The sequence below is a fragment of the Pseudomyrmex gracilis genome, unplaced genomic scaffold (assembly GCF_002006095.1).
Source record: "Pseudomyrmex gracilis isolate BER0280 unplaced genomic scaffold, ASM200609v1 scaffold_5, whole genome shotgun sequence".
Taxonomy (NCBI): Eukaryota; Metazoa; Arthropoda; class Insecta; order Hymenoptera; family Formicidae; genus Pseudomyrmex; species Pseudomyrmex gracilis.
In genome coordinates, this window is record NW_018020589.1 from 836,334 (window position 1) to 853,348 (window position 17,015).

General features: G+C 40.1%; 1 protein-coding gene across 4 annotated transcripts in view; it reads left to right on the forward strand.

The window, feature by feature from the left end:
* Nucleotides 1–17,015, forward strand: part of LOC109857233 (zinc finger protein 608) — a 139,084-nt gene that overhangs the window by 42,737 nt on the left and 79,332 nt on the right. For 2 of the 4 annotated variants that reach the window (XM_020433399.1, XM_020433387.1), the window contains one exon: nt 14,590–14,658. The exons of 1 other annotated variant lie outside the window; for it this stretch is intronic. The gene's annotated coding sequence lies outside the window, so the exon portion shown is untranslated. Of the gene's footprint in view, nt 1–6,461; nt 7,205–14,589; nt 14,659–17,015 lie in introns of those variants that run through there. One more of the 4 variants, XM_020433377.1, reaches the window with a different exon arrangement.

A 17,015-nucleotide genomic window follows, 5' to 3' on the forward strand; every position in this document is an offset into this window, starting at 1 on the left:
CATATCGACCAACCATGTCAAAAGAAGAATTATCAATATTTGCTTCGTAGAATCGCAACGAAGAAAATCGAGCGATGTTTTTTAATTAATTTTCTAATTTTTTAAAATATCAAAATGTAAAAGAAACAAAATAAAAAAAAAGTTTAAAATAAAAAGCTGCGAAAAATTGTATTTGTAAAAAGAAGAATAATTGTATGACGATTATGTAATATTTTGCTCTTAGATAGCAGATTGTGATAATTTATGATATGCGATCGATATGCAGGTGCACGAAAGTGCAGAAATATTTCGGGTATCGACCTCGACGTATCAACACTTTGACGGTATTATTGCTGGCGTGGTTCCACCGACCATAGGCAAAGAATCTCGATTTGTTTGAGTGTCGTAACGACGATTCGATGGGCCTATCTGATCTTCTTTCGGTGCTGTCACAGAGAGAGATTTATGAGCGTATATCTCTCGAAGTGCTCTTTGTCGTAAAAATATGGCATGTGCGAGCGAGAAGATTATCTTTACGAGAAGAGAGATACTCTCGGACTCTCTTGTCTTACGGAACTATAGGTATGCGTGCTTACAAGCTGTTCGGCTTGTCACTGTCTTTCGGAAGCGACGGAAGATTGGCGAGAGAGGGAAGCGAAGGAGGTGGAGACGCGGCGCCAAGCGAATGTTTCTCTTGTTCTGACAGGCGTGGAAATGGAATTCACGGCGAAAGTTTGTCTTATTCCGCGCGATAGTTAAAGCGACCAAGTTTCGCGTCCGTTCTGCGTGTTGCTGCTGCAAGTCTCACGCGTTCACGGGAAACGGAAGCGTCTCCCGTGTAACCGAAGGTATTCGCAGATAAAAGATATCGAAGAATGTGTTCCACGGGAAGCGTCGTCTTTCGCGATCGCGCACACAGACAGATTCCACGGAGTTCGGTTCGCTTCGAAATCATCGAAACGCGAAACTACCACTGATATGGGGAAACGCGCGTCGTGCCGTTGAGGTTTTATTCATCCACTTTTCCTTTACGTAACGCTCTTCCAAGTCCATTTTAGACGATCTGTATTCTACGACGGAATACGAGACAGAATTCGTATTCGCAATACGCGGAGTAAATATTTTCTGATACGGAGAAACAAACATCGTGTATCTGTTTTTATGTGTATTTTTTTTTCTTTACGACATCTAACGTGTTCTATTAAAAACACCGTGTGTTTGTTTTTCGAACCATTTTATAGTTACTAATAGAAATAATAAGACAACACTGTTGAGTGTGCGAGCTTGCTTTTCAATGCTTTTAAATTTAAATGCAAACGCGCTTTTTACATAATTTTAAGCGCTCGTTTTGCTATAATAAAAACGCTTTGTGAGCACCGCATAAAATATTGTTTATTACTAAATACGTGCGCGCGATCTTCTTCGCGACAGGTCGAGATGTCGCGACCAAGTGCAAAAAGATAAATTATGCGCAAAAAATACATTACACTAAGAAATTAATGACGACCACGCACGAAGAATTGTTTACCTATGCGCACATTTACGCGTCGTTTTTTTTTAACGCGCAAACGTAACGACGTTTCGTTTTTTTTCTTTTTTTCTTTTTTTTACGTACGAGTGATAATGCGGAAATAAGCAAGGACTTGTAGTGTATTACAGAAAAAGGGAAAAAAAAGACACTCGTTCTTTATTATTCATGCGATGTTGATGGCTGCCGGTATTTCGTATAGCGAAAGCCATTTTAGTAGATCGATTCGCGCACGTGTCTTCTCTCTTCGCGGCACTATATTCGCTCCCCTCCTCAGCCCTCGTCCACCCTTCTCGGGTGTCCCGGGTTCATCGCACTTCCGCCCGCCTGTCGGTTCTTCAATCAATTCGGAGTTGATTGCTTCTTGAGGAAAAATATCAAGGCATGTGTAACCCCTGGAGTGCGAACGATTGAAGAGCTTTTCACGCGCGCGTGACTGTTACCTTTTTATTTTATCTCTTGAGTTCTCTCTAAATAAAATGTATTTTAGGAAAATTCATTTTTTTTGCACGTTAGATAGTTCCATCGTATTGTGCCACTTTCAATATTGAAGAGAGAACACGTGTGTGTGTTTAATGTTAATATTTTATGTTGAGCATGAACACGGAATGTGAAATTTTACTCGTTAGTAGTTGTTAAGAAGATAACTAATTAAAACATAAATAACAGAGTTGCAAGAGGGCGGTAATTTGTCGCGTCAAATAGAACCGCAACAGCGCGGAAAGAAGCACAACTTGTTGTTGTTTCAAGTTTGCGAGTAATTTGGACGGGTGTGTCATCTTTGTCATCCAAAACATTTAGCGTGTTTGTTGTTTCACGACAAAATTGACAAATGTTAACAGTTTTTGTAATGATGTAAGATATTCGTGTTCTTACATCGAATGTGTGCGCTCTTTCGTATTAAACCAAACCAGCCTCGGTTCGTTCCTCTTTATTATTGAGTTGGCACAGCGCGATAACTATAGCCGGGCAAACAGTTCGAGCAGATATTACGACATCGGTAGATGTTATTATCGATACGAGATACGTCACACGTCGCGGACTGTGTGAACAACGATAAGCCGGATTGTCGTTGAATGTCAGATCCGTCGTAATGCTTTCTAGGTATCGATTTATTGTAGTCGCTTTCTCTCTTCCGCGTTTTGTTCCGTGAGATAATGGATTCTTAACGCTGTCGAATCTCAATACATTTCTTCTTTTCTTTGTGCTTTTATCCTGGCCAAGTTGTAAAGTTGACAATATATCGCATTATAAAAGTGTGTGTTTGTGTGTGTGTGTGTACTGAGTATAAAGTATCGACTGGCGCCGTTAAAAGTGTCTTTTAATTTCGCAGACTGAAGTATCTTAAAATTGATTGCTTTCATTTTGTTTTTCCTTTTTCGGTAAATACGAAGAAAGGGAACAAGCTAGTTTGTACGAGAGAGAGAAATATAAACACGCTATTCCACGAAAAAATACTCGTGTTTGACGATATCAAAGTAAATTAAAAAAGACGACTGCGCGCCAGGGCGCGCGCGAGATTTCGCCGTTGAGCCACTATCGCTCCGAATTTACTCGCCCTCGATGAATACAAGCACGGCGATGCGTGACGCTAAAGGGTCTCTCTCGCCCTCGGCATCGATCCGCCAGGTGTTCTATATAAGCTTAATGCGTAATTGTCGAGGGTCGTCAGAGTGAATTCGTGTCAATGTGGAATCTCTTTTGTGTTTCCTACTCGCTCCGCGCGGGGAAGATAATTCACGAGGGACGAGGAGAAACGCCCCGATGGTGGCACACTACGGCAACCTGCGACCTCTTAGTGTAGCGATATTCCGTAAGGAGGATTTCGTACTAAGTGCAAAGATAAACAGACTCCGGGTTATCGACGTGAGAATATTTTCCGAGATTTAATGAATGTATATTCTCTCAAGCCGCTGCAAAGACCTCGAGACACGCTCGGGAGAGAAACGCAATATTTACAAAAGAAGAAAAAAACCATCGTGGCAAATATCAAAAAATGCAAATGTATACAAGACTGTGTGTTTAATTACAGCTAATGTGTGCGTTGATGAAGATAAATATATGCAATCCGATTATAGAAGCAGATGCATTTTCTGCACCGCTTTTTCCATACGGTTTTCCCTTTTTTTTTTGTTTTTTTGTTTTTTTACATATTTTTGTACGCGGGTATCTGTCTCTGTTTATTTTACATCTCTGCGCATTTTCGTAATTAAAAAAAAATCTTTTCAGTCGACTCTAATGTGCGAATGACGTACATCTGCATTAACATACGTACACTGTTATTTAACACAATTATTGTATTATTCAATATTGGAGATGCAAATGTTAACAGAGATACTTTTCACAATAACAACATTTTGACCTTTAATACAGTGTTCGTTTGTTGATTTTAATACTGGAGATGTAAATGTTAATAGAGATACAACACTCCGTGATAATGACATGTTAAAATCTCGTTGTAATTTATTTTAATACCCGCGGTGTGAAAAGGGAAGGGGGTGTAAAACACGTAGAGCGGAATTCTCGGCGAACGGTGATAAATGCCTCGTTAAAAGTGCGACGTGGCGAGAAGTGAAACACTGTTAGTGAAGTGACCGTCGCTCACGATGAGCGCGCTCGTTTTCCGCGAACGGCGTCGTCGAGAAGCTCGCTCGGCGGGGTCGAGCCGGGAGTTCCACATATTTTTCAAGCTTCGGATACGTGCGCCAACTACGAACTTTCACGTTTCCCCGGGAGCAGCCGCGTTTTCGCGAATATGCATTTCCCTTGCCGTGCGCGCTGGAAAGAAGGACGAGAGGAACGAAGAAGCATAAAACTTTTCCGCTCGTTTACGAACGGCGTGGAGGTTTTCGCGTGCAATTTCTTCACCGTTGCGCTCCGCTCGCGCATATTTTTCCGCACTTTATTTACGCGCGCGCGACGCTTAATGGTCAAATATGCGTCTCGAATTTAAACAGACTTTATAGGCCGCGAAACCGCGCGCGCAGTTTCACATTTCAAAAGAAAAGAGGAAGAGGAGGAGGAAAAGAAGAAGAAGGTAAAAGTGAAGTGAACGTTTGCATGTGTGTAATTTGATGGTTAACGAATGTTAGTAAACCGCGTTCGATTTTTTTCCCGCGGAGTTCTCGTCAATTGTTTATCGTTATATTTCTGACCTTCTCATTCTCTCTCTCTCTCTCTCTCCTCTCCGCTTATGATATAAAATGATTTTCAATGAATTGCGTTCAATAAAAACAATTGATGTTGACTTGGTAACTTGGAAATAAAAGTATTTTTCTACGCGTGAGAAACGAACGTCGTTGCTGTATCACTCGGCGGCAGAAAGAAGAGATGAGAAATCGTCGCAGAAACATGTGACATATCACAGTCACGCGTGTAACAAAATGATAATTAAATAGATTATAAAATATAACATATATTGGGGTTATCTATATGTAAAGAATGTAAAAAAATATTTACGTGTAAACGAATGATTTAAACTTTAACATTACGATTGCACGTCATAAAGATAAGAACTGCTTTATGACAGCGTTAAATGAGACGTATATGTTTATTCAAAAAATATTGCGGTCGAGTTCTATCTGACTTTTATCTTTCATTTAATTTAACTTTGCTTTCAAATTAGTTCGTAATACAAAAGATGCTTGCTAATCAAATTTCAAAGCTAATTTAACGTTAAAGTCGCCGAGAATGTTTTCAACAAATTACCGTGAAAAAAACTTTTTTTTTTTCAATCTTCCGCATAAAAGTCAAAACTGCAAGAAAGTGCGTTTTTTTTCGCGCTAACCGAGCAAAGCGAACTCACTAAGATATTATCGGCTCGAATCGTATGTGATTTGAATTTTAAAAATGTGACCAAATCTGGACAGAAACTAGTCACGTAAAAAGAGAGTTCTGGTCTTTTATTGTTCTTTTTTTTTCTTTTTTTTTGTATGTTCGTCTTTTGCGTGTATTTTGCCTCGACTCGACGTCTCAAAAGATCCGTGCAATTAGTCGCACCGGTGAATAGACACCGGCAGAAGGATTCCTTTTGAACCTCGGCCACACGTTTCTTCCTCTCGTCCCAACCCCGTCCCAAGGCTATTTGTGGCCCGTACTCGTGCAAAATTCATCGCACGAATTCCTGGCACGAAGTCACCGTGAGTTTCACAGTTTTCGGCGAAGACTAATAGATAGACTACGGCGCCGTAAACGCGTGGTTTATTGTTCGACCGTTCGCGTCGTACAGCATGCGTGGTCATCCGGCGAAATAGACGCCGTGTGTGACGGGCATATGTGTAACGGGCGGTGTGTGATGTATAACATCTTGAAGACGTAAAAATGCTCATTCTTGGAAATAAAAAGACTTCTCATTTTATTTTTCTCATTTTCTATGACGATAAAACATCGTACGAATTTGCGAAAGTACAAACAACTAAATCTGCGACTTTTATTTCGTGATATTTTATTCTCTTATATATTGTTGTATTTGTAATAACAACAATAAAAAAAAGCGCGAAATTAAATATGAATAAAACTCGCGCGCGCTTTGCCGTAAACATTCGTCCTTATATTACATAAACATCAATAATTCGCAGTGTTTTTGTAATAAAAGAGATTGTTTCTTTTATTGTTTTTATCGTAAAAGAACGCACTTACAATTACAAACAATTACGTTGTTCGAAATCATCTGTTTTTAATTTTGTTTTTCTTTTTTCTATGTACTTTATATAAAAATTTACAGTAATCTCTCTCTCAATTGTAGCGTGCGCTTACAAAACTGCGTAAACTGCAATTGCACCGGTGTTTTCCCCTCGAGAAAAGAATCGTTCTTTAACAAAACGCGGCTATTCCAACCACGCTGTAGCAGCAGCAGTACCGTCGGCACTAGAGAGCGGTGGTGGTAATGGCGATGGCAGCATTGTGCGCGAGGGAAGGGGCAGACTTCAGCTCAGTGAACGCCAAGCGCTCGAACCGGTGTGACGTGCGCGCAAGCACAGTTCGGGGTAAAATTGCTCACGTAAAAAGATAAAAAAACGTTTTACGTGACACAAAAGTAGAAAATAACAGTGACAAGTAAACACCCTACGTAATCTCCGTTCGTGGCAACTGTGATATCGGAGCATGGATTTCGCGAGTGTGCGTCGGTCTTTTCCGCGTGTGCTTCGCTCCGTTTGCAGTTGTTCGGCGGCCGTTCGGCCGTCTCCGGCGACGCGACCGAACGACGAGAGATTGCGCACATGTGTACGTTCGCTGCGCGTCGTCTGTGTGTACAGTGCATAGATGTATATATTGGTACGCGTGCATGATACGCACGCACGCATGCCGGTGTTGTGTGTATCTGCGTGAAGCTCTCGAGTGAGTACAGAGTGTTTTTGTCTGCGTGTTGGTGGTGTTATATCGTGTGTGGTTGGTGTCTCGTATCCGGCCGTTTTTTTTTTCTTGTCTTACGTGCGAATGGAGTGTGAGCTGCGTCCGCTGCTTGTGCCTGTTTCCTTCGCGCCGGTCAATGTGGATACGTAAATAATAAAGTGCGTTCGGCTTTTGCCGCCTCCTCGTGTCTCTTCTGCCTGTGGATTAACTCAACACGCGTGGGACAAAGGATACGACAAGCGCATAAGTTTGCTGTGTGTGTGTGTGTGTACGCGCGCAACATACGGAGCCGAACGGTGGGCCGCGCGGTGTCCCCGCAGAATTATTTATCGACCTGCACACGAGGTATTGTGGCTACGACTTTCGTGCGGCAACGATGATTCTTTTGTTGCGACACTCATTAGTGCCATTAGTAAGCACTCATTAGTAAGCCGTACGGCTCACATAAAGGAAGCGTTTACCGAGCTCACCCGTAAAAATTCCTTCTCTTTCCCTTTCCTTCTTCTCACTTCCGGTTCTTTCTTTGGTTTTTCACGCGGACGAAATTTTCAGGCGGAGGTTTCGTTAAGAAAAACGATAAAAGATACGTTGTATATATATCGGCATCATTTTCGGAATCGATTTTACCGAGCAAAATTTTTCAAAATTCTTATTTTATACGTTTTTATTTTACGTGAATTTATTAATATTAATAGATTGACCCAGAACGAATTGAATTTCGCTCTTTTACTTTGATACACGCCAGACACACATAAAACTCGGATAAATTCAATTTGGAACGCCGTTGTTGAAATATGTAACGTTGAAAACTCATAAGTTACATTTGGCCTTTGATCAAATTTTCAGCGAGCGAAGATCAGCTCGGATTCAACGCGCGCGGAGTATATATTTTTACTATCTCTTTGCGTATATATTTTCCGGTATATTTTGTATCTAAAATACACGCGCGGCTTTTGCTTCAGTTGGTGCAGTCTCTTCGGATATGTACATATTCGCGAGACTTCACATTTCACTCTTCTCCCTCCCTCCCTCCCTCCCTCTTTCTATTCCTCTCCCCGGGGCGTGTTATTAATGAAAATTAATTTTCTACATTTTCGAGCTGTACGCGTATTTTCAGCTTGAACTAATAGAATGAAATATCTGACTTCGCGTCAACTAATTTTAGATAATTCGTAGAAACTGAATGTTTCATATATTTGAATGCATTTTAATGAGCTTACTGTCTATATGTTCTTAATGAGGTTAATTAATTATACAAATACGATTGGATATAAAATGCGAAGAGCATCAACGACGGCAATAATTCAAAACTCGTATTACGTTACAATGCGGTACTTGAGTGCGACATTTCTCGTACTACATTTTGCATATTGATGTTTCATGCATCGGCAAACAGACGCGCATTCAATCAATTCTGCGCGCGCGCGCCCGTACTTTTGCGTATCGATATTGAAATAATTGCAGAATATTATACTTTCAGAGATTTAATTGACGATGAAATTAAAAAGATCATCAGCGCGACGAGAATCCGAGAGATTGTTAATCCGACGATGTGGGTTAATTATTTAAATACAATTCGACAATATCCTCCAATAATGAAATTAATTGCTTCTCTGTTCCCCTCTCGTGTTCAATATGCATTTATTAATTATCTTTCTCGTGTGTTTGATGACTATTAATAATCATCGCTATAAAATACTTCACCGCCACCACACCTCTATCGATCGTACTTATATTTATCCATATTTATATCCATATAATAAATAATTTGCAATTTAACATTTGCAAATTTGCCGCGGCAAGGGAACAAGAAAGATTTTTATTTCGTTAATGGACTCGGTTCTCACACAAACCGTCGAATAGGAATCCCTGTTTTCCAGCATATTTCGTTAGCCAAGCTACTTAGTTATTAAAGGGCATTACCGGACTTATCGGAGCGTATAATGACGCTACAACGAGGAAGGCTTTAGAAAAAAGCAGACGCTCGTAACTCGAGCAGCGGATCGCGTCGGTGATGCACAATTTCATTTTTCTTTTCTTTTTCTTGTTTTGGTTTTTATTTTTTGTATTTTTTTCTATTTTTTTTTTTTTTTTTATTATTTTGAAAGACCGCTTTGTGATTTTTTCCTTATAGGTACGCCTCAAGGCAGGTCGCGAGTATTCTTAAATGCATTTACATAACGAGCTCTGTGTGTCTCTTTTTCAGTGCCATTGGTTTTATCACAATTTTATCGCAAGGTGTCGTAAAACAAAAACTGAAAATATATTACAATCATTTATACGTCGTTCCATATATTTTTGGAGTAATAACAAACGTTTCTCTGAAGATTACGTCACGCTCATACGTGTAATAATTATATTCAATAACTCGGATTCGCTTTTACATTTAACGAGTGAAAAAATATCCATAGAAAGTTATTTGAAATTATTTATATTAGTTATTTCTTATTTGAAATTGTTTATATTAGCTGAATCTATTTCAACATATCGTGAAATGTTGTCTGGTTATTTTGAAACATTGTCATGACAAAACACATTAATTGATTGCGTTCACAAAAGATGATTAAAAGTATCGTTATCGGGATTTATACGTGTGCCCACGTAAGTGTTTAACTCTTCGATATGTTAGCCAACAAAAAATAATTTGATAAGAAAAACTGTTCGATACGATTGGAACGTACACGTGACATCGATTTTTTGGGGAAAAAAACGGTGGTAATCGTTTGTCGGTTAAGTTCAATCAACAATAGAAACAAGACGAGTGAATATCGAATGCGGATATGAATTCTCGTTTTTCACAGTAGGACATTAATCATGAGCGATTTGTAAAGTACGACCCGCCGCTTGAAGAAACTCGAATCCGGTCCAGCTCATTGCAGTAAAACGAAGCTCGAACTTGTTTACCTTCCAAGAATCGTCCTCCGGATTGGTATAGCTGAAAGTTAGAATGAAGAACAAGAAAAACGAGAAACCCGAAGAGCATTAGAGACGAGATGATACATACCCTAGTCAGTCGACATCATAAAAAGGGATCGAACCCGACTCTTGTTACTTTTTTTTTTTGAATGTTTTTTTTTGTGTACAAAAGATGTTGTGTCACAATTGAAGTAAAGGAAACGTGAATATTGTTAATTAGGCTACCGCACACGACACTTTTGTTCGTTAATTTATTGTTCGTTCTTGATAGAATTTGTCGAAGGGAAACGTTTTTTTTTCATCAATTTGAGATCAGTCTCTTCTTTTATTTTCTTTCTTTTCATTTTTATTTGAAAAATGGAAAAAGAAAACTGAAAGAGAACAGTTTTATGTCTTTCAAACTTCAGTTTATGCACTTTGCATTTCATGACTCATTCAATGTCAAACTACGAGCGAGCGTGTCTCTTTCTTTTTTCGCTTATTTCTCGCGGAGAATAAAATTCGAACGAGTCAGAATGAATTCGACGATTCAAACGGGCGTAAACAAGACGTCGAGTCTGACAGAATTCCCTTTGAGGCAGTGCCGACCATTCTCTTCCGTCGTGAAAGCGCTCGTAATATCGGTACTTGCGTTGACGCGCTTGTAAAAGCCAGCTTCTGATGCGAAGATAAAGGAGCGGCCTGTAATATTCAGGTTGTTCCGAGCTTTCTCTCCGAACGGACGACAAATCGTCTTGGCTTTTACGGGACTTGCAATGTGTTTTCTCTCTCTCTCTCTCTCTCTCTCTCTCTCTCTCTCTCTCTCTCTTTCTCTCTTTTTTTTCTCTTTTTCTTTTTACATCCGTAAAAGTCTGAAAAGCATTCAGCGACTTTGATGATTTTTCTCGGCACTACTTTCCGTTCGGTTTACGATAACGTAAAAGCCAGCCGAAAACGCGTCGGTCGGCACTGAGTTATTTATAAAGGAGAAGGATGTATTAGAAGAATGACGGTATTTTCTCTAAGTATCACCGTAATAGAGAGCTTTTCACGCGTTTCACATGTTTACATAATATCATGCAGTTGTAAAAAATACCGAAGAGAAAGTTCAAAGTTGTGGTGTTTATATTCTGTGTTGTAATATTCATTTTTAAATATCAACTTTGAAAAAAAGTGTGTAGCGAAAATAAAAACGAAAAACAAAAAATATGCAGCAACAATATAAAACAGATAACATCGCACAATTGTACAACACTTTATTAAGTGTTATTTTATTGTATTAAACAGTAGAAATGTGTGCGCGCACACACACACACACACACACACACACACACACATACACACAAACGACCGTGGAGAGAGACACGGCGAAACATCGATATAAATATTGGTTTATATACTCTTCTGTTTAAAAAACATAATCGATTGTTTCGCGCTTTTGTAGCATATCAAATGCAAAAAGTGGGAGAACCACGATTCAATGCGTATAAACCAGTAAATATTTTCATTTGTTGAATATTCGTCGAACGTACATGCGCATGTGTGTGCGTGATGGTGTGCTCGCAAAACCGGCTTAACGGAGATACGAACACTGCGAATCACGAATTGACACTTTTCCGCGGTATCGCCTACGCTCCCGGCAGATTAACTCGAAGCCGAGCCGGTATGTGTTTCCGCGAGCGGTCGAGATTGCAAGTGTCACGCTAACGTTCGTGCGTGCGTGCGTACGTGCGTGCGTGAGTCGTGCGTGCATGCATGTCTCGATTCGAAAATAAAGCATAGTGGCGTGGCGCGATATGCCCTGTGCAGTATTCACCGTGGTTTGTCATGCATCAATATCTACATTTCAGATGCTTTTAAAAATAACCGTGCATACCTGCAACCGACATACGTGTTTATTTTTATAACTCGCGCGCGAGTCAGTAAGTTTATTGTTACAAAACATCTTTGATGCAGTGAATATTGTAACTGTAATGGCACACCAGACTAAATTTTGAAGAAATTTATTACAAAAAAAAATAAACAAAATACGCGCGTGTTTTGAAAACAGTACAAATTTAATTTGTTATTGTTTGTTACTGATAAGCGCATACACAACATTTGCGTGTTTGAATAAAAATTTCCCAACACTATCAATCTTTTTTTTTTTTTTTTTTTTTTTTTTTTTTTNNNTTTTTTTTTTTTTTTTTTTTTTTTTGTATTTAATATCGTCTGATTTTAATTACTTCGGCACTGATATTTAATCATTTACGACTTTTTATTGAACTGAAAAGTTATAAAATATTGCGTTTAATACCGATCACGAGGTTTTTTTTATAACGTTTGTTGCTCGTTCAGGCATGTCGTGCGTCATTCGCTCGAGAGTACAAAGAAACAAAGCGCATGCGGGAATTGTATTCTTTTCATCTTTTTGCCAATGATCGGAGGTGAGGGGAGAGGCTTACAACATTCTGGTGTTAAAGAGTTCTTTTCTATCACGTTGCGACAAAACGCGATTTTCAGCGGCCGACCAGCTCGAACCGGACCGTAATTCGTGCTTAACGACCTTTTAACGATTTTTCCGCGTGTCCGCAAACGAGCAGCCACTGTCGGTGTGAGCGATAAAAAGCAACGTTATTACTTCGAGCGCGATAAGTTTGCGCGCGTGATCCATTGTCATTCTGTACGTGCATGTGTCCTGTACGTATTTGTACAGGTGCGCGATTCTGTGGGCGCGCGCGCGCGTGTGTGTGTGTGTGTGTGTGTGTATGTTTGCGGGCAAACTCGACGTGGAATAACTTTTCAAGAACAAAAGTTAAAAGACGTTAATCACGATTTGAAGGAAATTGCGATCGATTTCGACCGGGATTGATTTAATGTGTATGAAATGTCCTCCATTATTGCATTCTCAGAGACGCAATTTAATATCTGGTACAGCCAGCGCGACGAAGTAAATCGCAATAATAACGGTACATGCGCGAAGAGGAGTCGGACAAATGGCTGATATATCTTCGACGAAAAGTAATAAAAACGTTTGTTGTCACGCGCATGTCACGCTGCCGACCACATTGTATAACAAATTACCGTTGTCTCTAATGGCAGCCCGCATGGAAAACGTGTCATTAGCTCTGACATAGTGATTTGCGCTTCCTCTCATATGGGTAAAATCTCGTGTTTCATGGTGCCGGTGTTCTATTTTCTTCAAAAGAAAAATATTTAGAGAATTATGCACAAAATTTTTGCATACATTGCAAACAGTTTTTTAAGAGAAATAAACTGTTGCACACACGTAATATAATTGGCACTAAACACATAGCAGTTGTGTCGCGGTAAAAACGTCAAACGCTAACTCGCGGATAAAAATACTGACTGGCGCGCGAGTATCGAAACTCGGAGAGTATCGATTTTAAAATATCGTAGTTAGTACCTCTGCAGTGACGACGAACGCGATACGGTTTATCACGTTACACACTTTTACGAGCCTATTTCCGGTGACGGGATTGCCAAATCGCATCGGGATCGCAGCTCGTAGTATCTCGCGCGAAATATCGACCGGATTAAATAAATCGCGGTTCCCGAGCGTGCATTAACGCTCGGTTTTACCGCGTTGGATATTTATCGCGATGCTGTGTCGACTTTCTAGAAAAACGTCCGTGGTTATGTATAACGCTCGTTCGCATCGATTTTTAGTTTTTATTATTTTTTTATTTTTTTTATTTTTAATTTTCTTTTTTAAGTGTCCAGACGATATCGAACGACATGATGATCGAACGATGACTCAACTCGAAGACTCAGATGCATCTCTTATAGAGATGTATGTGATAAAAGTTGTAGAATGTAAAAAAAAAAGGGGATAGAAATGCTCGTGTATGAAGAAGTTAAAGAAATTAAGACATTAACGTTTGCGTGAAATGTCTTCTGCTGCTATATACGTATATTTGTTGGAAAAATCGACATACACGTATCTCGTATCTTCACGCGCTTTTACGTGGGTTAAAAGCTCGTAAAGATAAGCGTAAAACGTGCACGTAACGCAAAAAAAACGTCGTAACAGAAACGTCGTACAAAAAAACATGAAGAAGCGTTAATCGATGTTTCGCCCGTGGTCACACGTTGACATCGTTCGTCACTATAGAATAAATGTCTTATGGAGAAAACAGATCTTTTGAACTATTAAAAAGGAAAATGTCTAGTTCGACTATACCGTTTCTATTCGATACCACCCGTCTTTTTTTTCTTACGTTCGCTATAATTGCTCCGTCATTATGTCGTACGTTATTATTTATCGACGTCCAGTATAATATTTATGTGAACTTCTGAGTTCTGATGGTTGTGTTTATGTCCACCACGTCCGACACAGAGCACGAAGAGAACATAAATAAAACACATGTATTACATGTACAAATTGCAATTAACTCTTGAATATTGTTACGAGTTTGATATGAGTGTGCAATTAAAAATTCGTGTTAAGAATACAACCACATATAAAAGTACAATCGAAGTACTTAGAAGCTTGAGAGAGAGAGAGAGAGAGAGAGAGAGAGAGAGAGAGAGAGAGAGAGAGAGAAAGCCTTGTGTAAAATAATTAATAATAATAATTATAAATTGTTTATATAGTGCGTAATTTTTTCTTGCTTCTATTTAAGCGTGTGTTAAAAAACATTGTGCGTGATAAACCTGTTTATTTACCACGGTAATCGCACGATTGCTCGTCTTGGCGTGAAAATAATGGACACAGATATATATGTAATACCGTTGGAGTAATTTCTAATACATGTAATGTCTAATTAAACTCGTGCGCGCGTCGAGAAGAATATCGTTTTGTTCACGATACTTATATTGTTTTTTATTTGTAGATTTGCTCGCGTTCCCATCTGGGGATATATCTCGACAGCCGCAATTGATAGACTGGAAATGCAGTACTGGTGAGTGTTAAAAAAAGAAAAAAAGACACACTTAAGCAATTCACACAACAAAAACATATACAGTGTAATGGGCGATACAAAAAATGCAATAAAAATAAAAATAATAATAATAATAAAGTAAAAATCTGCACACGAGAGAAACGTGCAAAAGTGTAAAAGGATGTTTTTTTTTTTTTTTTTATTGCTCGTAACTGTCTCGTATTTCCGATCGAACTTTCGGTCTCCGGAATCCGTAACACGTCTCTGATAGATACGCCCGGAAATCATAAGTCATCGCGCGAGCAAATTGAATCGCGCGAAGCAAGTAAGGATAAATGCGGGAAGCGGGTCTCTATGGAGGAATCATTTTTCTCCGGGAATATCCGAGTGAATACGGATTTACTTTCACACGAATGTGTTGCCGCGCGCAAGATACGCGCATGACTACAGAAAACTGTCTGTTCCGCCTGCGAAGCATAGCAGACTGTAACATCCTCACAAGCTCGCACACTCGTGCTCGTTCGTTCGTAGAAATAGTTAACACACATTTCCCCGTCGCAGTTTCTGTCTTCATCTGCGTATCAGGCCAGATGGTCATTAAACATGCGTTTTGAGCGTAATGCAATGCAAATTGTCTGCTCGCGTAACGTTGTAAAGACACTTTGTGTTTTTGTTATGAGCTCTGTTTGCGAGTATATATTTATTATTTTAATTTCGTTGCTTTTAAACTTCAAATTCGCTTGATCAAAAACGTCAACTTTACGAGATTTTATTTTCTGAAAACATAGCGCGCGTCACGTTTTGGGATTTTATTTTTGTCCTACTTTCTAGTTTCTTTCTTATTGTTCTCTTTGTTACGGTAGCACGTTGTAGCAGTTCAAAGCGATACGGTTTCTGAAAATTGCGTTAGCAAGAAATAAATCTTTGAGATTACCGTAGGCAATGGCTGAGTTACTCGCAAGAGAAGATTACTCACCCACAATGTAGCTAATTTACATAGAACTCGCTATTTATATAACGTCTCTCTTTGGTCCGAAGTAGGCATTTGCGCAATCAACATTAATCGTTTATCGCTTATACGGTTATGCGCGTTTGTTATCGGAATAAATAGACGTTTCTTCCGCGCGAGCTGCGTGGAAAAGCTAATTCTCGAACAATCCCGTGAAACGAGACTTAATATATGCGCGCAGCCAATCGGAAATGGCTCGGGGAAGAAGTTGAGGCAGAGAGAAAGAGAGAGAGAGATCCAAGTTCGGTTTCAGTTTCCGCGCCGTGGCGGGCTACGAAATTCCTGAGGCAATTTCAGAGGGAATCGAATGAGAGTTCCGAGAGTGGCGACGGAACGAGGAGTGGGCGGAGGGTGAGAGCGGAATTTTCCCCACGAGTAAAGGAGATAATAGGGGAACACCATTCTCGCGACCCTCTTGTCACCCGCCCCCTTCGAAATAGCTATTCTGTCGAATTCTCCTCGCGTATTAGCAGCTAACGGTGAATGTCCACATATATCCGTGACCGTCGTAATGAATATAGTCGAGTAGCGGATAGGAAGGTACCTGCTCCAATTAGTGTCAAACTACCGGAATTGGGACTGAACGAGAGTGCGGAGAGCGCGGAAAGGGAGAGGATCTTGTCGAGGTTGTACCCCGGGCAGTTTCGGCGGCGATAAATTTTTCGACCAAATCGATTTAATCCGCGCAAATGGGAGGGCGAGAGCCGTCCGATTAAATTATCCGAGACGGGACACTCGCGTAATGCCGTCGTATCAATCTTTGTTATTGCATTATCGCGATTTGAGCGACTTAGCGGGCTAGCGCGAACCGACTCGATCGATTCGTTTTCGGATCGATCGGTCCGTATACGGTCAAACGACAATGATAGAGCCGCGCATTAATAACGCGTTACCGAGGTCGCTCCGAATTTCGCTAACGATCGCATCGATTTCTCGTCAGAAAGAATTGCATCGAACGGTATTTTTTCGCAGTTTTTTTTTTTTTTTTTTTGTCGATATTCGATTCTCGCTAACTCGGCGGTTGGATATGAGAGTTTACTTTGTTAGCGCGTCCGCGCCGCGGTTATCGATAAATCTATTAGAGACCACCCGTGTATGCGCATAATTTATTTCTCGGCGTGAGTATTACACGCGTAATTGCGGAGCACGCCGAGTGCACAAGTGTGCAGCGCCGCGACCGCGGCTGTCAATCACGGCGCAAAAACCGTAGTCACGCTGAAATGAAAACGCGACATGTTTGGCTGCGAGCGAACAAACAGACGACGTGTGTGTATCGGTGTGCTTACGGGGCGCATGTTATGGCTTTACATTCACGAATAAAGTATGTAAACTATCTTTTTGCGCGCGCGCGCGCGGACATAATCAATTC